The sequence below is a fragment of the Chrysemys picta genome, chromosome 19 (genome assembly GCF_011386835.1).
Source record: "Chrysemys picta bellii isolate R12L10 chromosome 19, ASM1138683v2, whole genome shotgun sequence".
Lineage (NCBI taxonomy): Eukaryota > Metazoa > Chordata > Testudines > Emydidae > Chrysemys > Chrysemys picta.
The window spans coordinates 25260261-25266408 of record NC_088809.1 but is presented as its reverse complement, the minus strand read 5'-3'; positions in this window follow the sequence as shown (position 1 = coordinate 25266408).

Below are 6148 nucleotides of genomic sequence, written 5' to 3'. Positions count from 1 at the left end.
GGCAGGTCGAGAGTCGCTGCTTGTTACCACCTGTCGGCCGGTCAAGTGAAAGGGGGAATGAGCGGTTGGGCTCAGTCCGGTTGCCAGGTGCCAGTAGCACAGAACCCATCCCCTGAGCTGGCACTAGCTGAGCCCGGGGGCTGCAGTCTCTGTGCAGAGCCAAGGACTGAACAGGCGCCAGGCTCTGGCCAACCTAGAGGTCGTCCCTCCAGCATTGATGCAGTGTGGCTGGCAGGTGGGGGAGAAGGGGACTTGGTGGGTCTTTGTGCTGTTTTTCCTTTGGAACATGGCGCTATGGGTTCAAACTACAGCAAAGCAATTTAGCAGATATACCTCAGGAAAAACTGCCGAGCTGTAAGAGCAGTAGGACAGTGGAACAGAGGTCTAGGGAGGTTGTGGAAGCTCCTTCACTGGAGGTTTCAAAAGGAGGGTGAAGCCACCTGTCTGGGATGGTTTAGACACAACAAATCCTGCATCTCGGCAGGGGGTTAGACTAGATGACCCTTGTGGTTACGGTGACCTCATGTCCTGATTTTATAGGGACAGTCCCGATATTTGGGGCTTTTTCTTATATGAGCTCCTATTACCCCCACCCCCATCCCGATTTTTCACACTTGCTGTCTGGTCACCCTACTTGCCGTCCCTTCTAACCCTCTGGTTCTATGATTTTAGGACTGAAGGGACTTCTAGGTCATGGAGTCCAGTTCCCGCTGTCGCAGGCAGTCCCCTCATACAGCCCTGCTCATAAATTTATAATGCTCTGGCTTAAAATTAATTAGGTTGTTTGCTCCCACTGCTCCTCTTGGGAGGTTATTCCCAAATCTCATTCCCAGTGCCAAGCGGGTCACACCCACATCCTTCCACGGTGTCCCCAGTGCAGGGTGGGGAGTCACGCCAACGTCCTTCCACAGTGTCCCCAGTGCTGGGTGGTTCACCCTCATGTCCTTCCATGGTGTCCACAGTGCTAGGTAGGTCATGCTCATGTCCTTCAATGGTATCCCTAGTGCTGGGTGGTTCATACTCACGTCCTTCCACGGTGACACCAGTGCCGGGTGGTTCATGTTCACATCCTTCTACAATGTCCCCAGTGCCAGATGGGTCACGCTCACAGGACCCGTGTCCCCTCTTCGCCTTCCAAAGGCAGAAATATCCTGGAAACCTCCCATGACTGATAAGAATGTTACAGGCTCTTTGTGCTGTTAGAACTGATACAGTTACATAGGCTCCCTGATGCTGCGCAGGGGGAGACATGGCAGCTCACTGCCATCGTGCTCTCCTCCCTGGGATGATTGCCTGGCACAGGCCAGTACCAGGGAGGGTGCATGGGACAGCAAAGAGTTGGCATGGGCTCTGTGATAGGAGCTATCACTAGTGAGATGACAGGCACTACTGGGACTTGGAGGATTGGTGCTCAGATTAAAAAAACACGTTCTCCCATGACACTTCAGCCAACTCTTAACTAAGTCTCATTCAGACACTAAATCCACAGTGCTGAGCTACTTGACTTCACAAGGTACTTTTGCTAACTTGAGATCTGGGGTTCATGTGCAATGTGTGGGGGTGTGTGTGACGGGTTCGCTCAAAGAAACCCCCTTGGGACTGTCACCTGATGTGCTGAGATTACCTCTGAGCCCATTTCCCCTGCCAGTTTGGGACTTCAGAACTCTGTCTTATTGAGCCTGACACTCCAGTCTGTTGCAACACAGACCCAGGGTCTGAGCCACACCCCCAAAGCTGCAGACTTTAACCCCAAACTGCTCAGTAGGTCACCTGTCCCCAGCACCCAGACACCCAGTTCCCAATGGGATCCAAACTCCAAATAAATCCATTTTACTCTGTATAAAGCTTATGCAGGGTAAACTCATAAATTGTCCGCCCTCTATAACACTGACAGAGATATGCACAGCTGTTTGCTCCCCCAGGTAATTAATCACTTATTAAGTATAAAATGTAGGATTTAAGTGCTTTCAAGTAATAACAGACAGAACAAAGTAAGTTATCAAGGAAAATAAAACAAAACATGCAAGTCTGAGCCTAATACATTAAGAAACTGAATACAGGTAAATCTCACCCTTAGAGATGTTCCAATAAGCTGCTTTCACAGACTAGACTCCTTCCTAGTCTGGGCCCAATCATTTCCCCTGGTACAGTTCTTGTTAGCTCCAGCTCAGGTGGTAACTCCAGGGATTTCTCATGACTGGCAGCCCCCTTTGTTCTGTTCCACCCCCTTATATATCTTTGGCACAAGGCGGGAATCCTTTGTCTCTCTCTGGGTTCCTACCCCTCCTTCCAAATGGAAATGCACCAGGTCAACAATGGATTCCAGTTCAGGTGACATGATCACATGTCACTGTAAGACTTCATTACCCACTTGCTGGCACCCACCTATACAGGAAGGCTTACAAGTAAACCGAGCCATTTACAACCAATTGTCCTGGTTAATTGGAGCCATCAAGATTCTAAACCACCATTAATGGCCCACACTTTGCATAATTTCAATAGGACCTCAGAGTTATATATCATATTTCTAGTTTCAGATACAAGAATGCTACATTTATACAAATAGGATGACCACACTCAGTAGATTACAAGCTTTGTAATGATACCTCACAAGAGACCTTTAGCACAAAGCATATTTCAGTTACATTATATTTACACTCATCAGCATATTTCCATGAAACATATGGAGTGCAACGTCACAAGGGGTTTCTCTGGAAGGTAGTGAATAGCCTTTATTTACTGAATAGTATTTATTTACTGGGCTGGTGTTTCCAAAGCTACTTAAGGATATGGATTCCCTGGGAAAACCACCTCTTCAGCGCTGGCTGCCACAAACCCGAACTGTGCCAAAGAATCACTTATTAGCCCCAAATATCGTTGCTTCATTTTCCCCAGAACCACAGCAGCCTGTGCCTCAGGTCACCTGTCATAGAGACACAAAGCACATAAACCATGAAATCACCAGCACAGATGCCAACAGGACAAGCGGGCTGGGTGGGAGTGGTCACAGCAATGCCCCGCCCACGGGGCAGGAGGGAGCTATAAATACTGGACCGAGCATCCCTCCAGCCAGCCTGCACCAGCAGCAGCTTCCAGCTCCACCCGTGTCCCTGCAGAGATGGCATGGGTGAGTCTGGGCTCTGGGAGCAGGACAGCAAATGTGCCACTCCACTTTCTGCACTGCTGTATGCACCTGCATGTCCGAGAAAGCTGCTGTTTCCTCTCCTGCCACCTTGCTTTCCTAGGGTGTCTCTGACCCCTGCTATTTCTGCTCCCAGTGCCTCAACCTCTCCCTGGAAAACACTTCACATGCCACAGCCTTTGAGTGCCTATGACAGCCAGTGCTCTTGAGGGGAGCTGGGGGAGTTGGGGGCATATTGCTTTATAATCTTTGTACACGAGTCTGGAGTGCCGGAGGGCCCGTTTGACAAAATCCAAATCAATCAGTAACTTGCTGTGTTTCCTGCCCTTCTAGGAAATAGCAGAGTGGGAAATGGCAGTGCAGCTATTTAACTGGTGCTCACTGGGCAGGTTGTGTCTAACAAGCTTGTGTCCCGTGTTGTGCCCCTTGCTGTGCATGTGCACGCTGCTCCACCCTGGGGGTGGCCCTTCCTTCCAGGGAAGTCATGAATGGGGAACAGCACCCTCCCCGTATTGGCTTGTGCACTGAGTTGCCCTGTAAAGCCAGTAACACTAACCGTTAATGTGCATCAACCTTTCCTGGCCTAATGAATGGCTCAGAGTAGGTGAACAGTTACAAGAACCTATCCTTGCAACAAAGCCGGATGCCAACTCTGTCCACATATCTATTCAAGTGACATCATCATAGGACCTAATCACATCAGCCATACCATCAGGGGCTCGTTCACCTGCACATCTACCAATGTGATATATGCTATCATGTGCCAGCAATGCCCCTCTGCCATGTACATTGGCCAAACCAGACAGTCTCTATGCAAAAGAATAAATGAACACATATCTGACATCAGGAATCATAACATTCAAAAACCAGTAGGAGAACACTTCAACCTGTCTGGTCATTCAATGACAGACCTGAGGGTGCCAATTTTGCAACAGAAAAGCTTCAAAAACAGACTTCAACAAGAAACTGCTGAACTTGAATTGATATGCAAACTAGATACAATCAACTTAGGCTGGAATAGAGACTGGGAATGGCTGAGCCATTACAAACATTGAATCTATCTCCCCATGTAAGTATTCTCACACTTCTTATCAACCTGTCTGTACTGGGCTATCTTGATTATCACTTCAAAAGTTTTTTCTCTCAGTTAATTGGCCTCTTAGAGTTGGTAAGACAATTCCCACCTTTTCATGCTCTCTATATGTGTATATATATCTCCTCGATGTTCCATTCTTTGCATCCGAAGAAGTGGGCAGTAACCCCCGAAAGCTTCTGCCCAAATAAATTTGTTAGTCTCTAAGGTGCCACAAGTACTCCTGTTCTTTTTGTGGATACAGACTAACACGGCTGCTACTCTGAAACCTGGCTTTATTTGTGTTCACACAGACAGCATTAAAACATGGAAATAGAAGCTCTGAACTATAATTAAACTGACTAGGAGGAGAACACCACGGTAGCATTAAATACTAAGATACACGTGTTAGTAACTGCATTTAACAGTTGAAGGGAGAGAACACTTCAGCCATCCTATAATCCATAAAACCAGACAGCTGTCACTGTCCCTGTTAAAATCCCATCAGTTCCTTGCAGGACAGGGATGTGTGCAGCAGTTATGCCAAGGGCCATGACTTCCCCGCTTGTGGTTGTTATGGCTAGTGCTGTGTGTTATGGCTCATGCCAGACGTTTCTTGAGGGACACGTGCTGGGCCGTCTGGTGGGGTTTTGCCTAATGCTGTCCGGTTCTGTCTATTGAGCTAGGTTCTTAGCCCTCACCCATCCTTGCAGTAGCTAAGCCCCTTTCTGGAAAATACAAACAACCTGCTTTCCTGCAATAGCAATGATGCACTTTGCTGCATAATGGGAACATTTATCCTCAATCTGCAATTTGGACTATGCCCAGGTGCATTCTCAACACTAGACTCTGAAAGCCAGCAGCCCTAGTTCCAGTCCATGATGCTGAGAGCCAGGGCAATGCAGAAGAGTTACTCACCTGTAGGACCTTGCAAACTCCCTCTACAGGCTCTGCTTGTAACCACTTGACTTGGTGAGGAAGGTTTGTTCCTGATGCTGTTCGCTTTTGTTCTGGGTTAAGAATTTTTCACTGTTGTTGGCTCTTGAAGCACTAGTGTACCCTGTGGATCTGTCCAGTTGGTGAGTCTGGTGTGACTTTGGAGGAGCTGGGTCAGTTGTGATTCTCAGCTCCTTGAAGGGAGGGTTTGTATTTCTAGTGTCATTCCACCTTTTCCTTTTTTCAGCTGCCCAGCACCTCCTGCTCCTCACCTGCCTGCTGGCGCTGTCAGCCACCGTTCTCACCCTGAACATAGAAAACCTGAATATCTTCAATGGAACTTCAGATAAAATTCTGAACCTTAGCCCAGCGGATCCTGTGCCTGGTATGCAATTTATCTCTGCTGTCCTTAAACACTGCTCTTCTGAGGTCCTGGAAGCCCAGACCCTCCACACAGACAGAACACGAGCAAGAGGGGCCAGGTGTTATTGTGTTAGAGAGGGACAAAGCAGTTCAGATCCAGTAAGAACCTCTACAGACCTTCATCCCAACTCAAACCAAACCCCAGCAGTTTGAGATTTGGAAGTTCAGACCATTTCTTCATTCTGCATTCTCTGGCTTCAGCAAAAATTCCATGAGAGCTTTGTTCTCTGTATTTCTGTCCCATCCAATACCAGGAAGTACCCCAAATCTTTGTGAAAGGAGCTGATCATTTCATGAGTCTTCAGCCCACTTTCAGAGAAACGATGCATAAGATACCCAACCAAAGTGCCCTGCCTTCTGTGGGTCACCCAGCACAAATCATATTGAGGCGTTAACAATGCTACAGCACAGAGAGGCTCTGCTGGGAACTTCCCCTTCTGGAACCTAATGTTAGGGCTACCTCTGAAGTGGGAACACGGCAATCACCTGTCTACCTGGCACCCATCAGCCTGAGGGAACCAATTTTCAAATCTGCCTGTGGGATCTGGGTGCCCAATTCTCATTAAAATTCATGG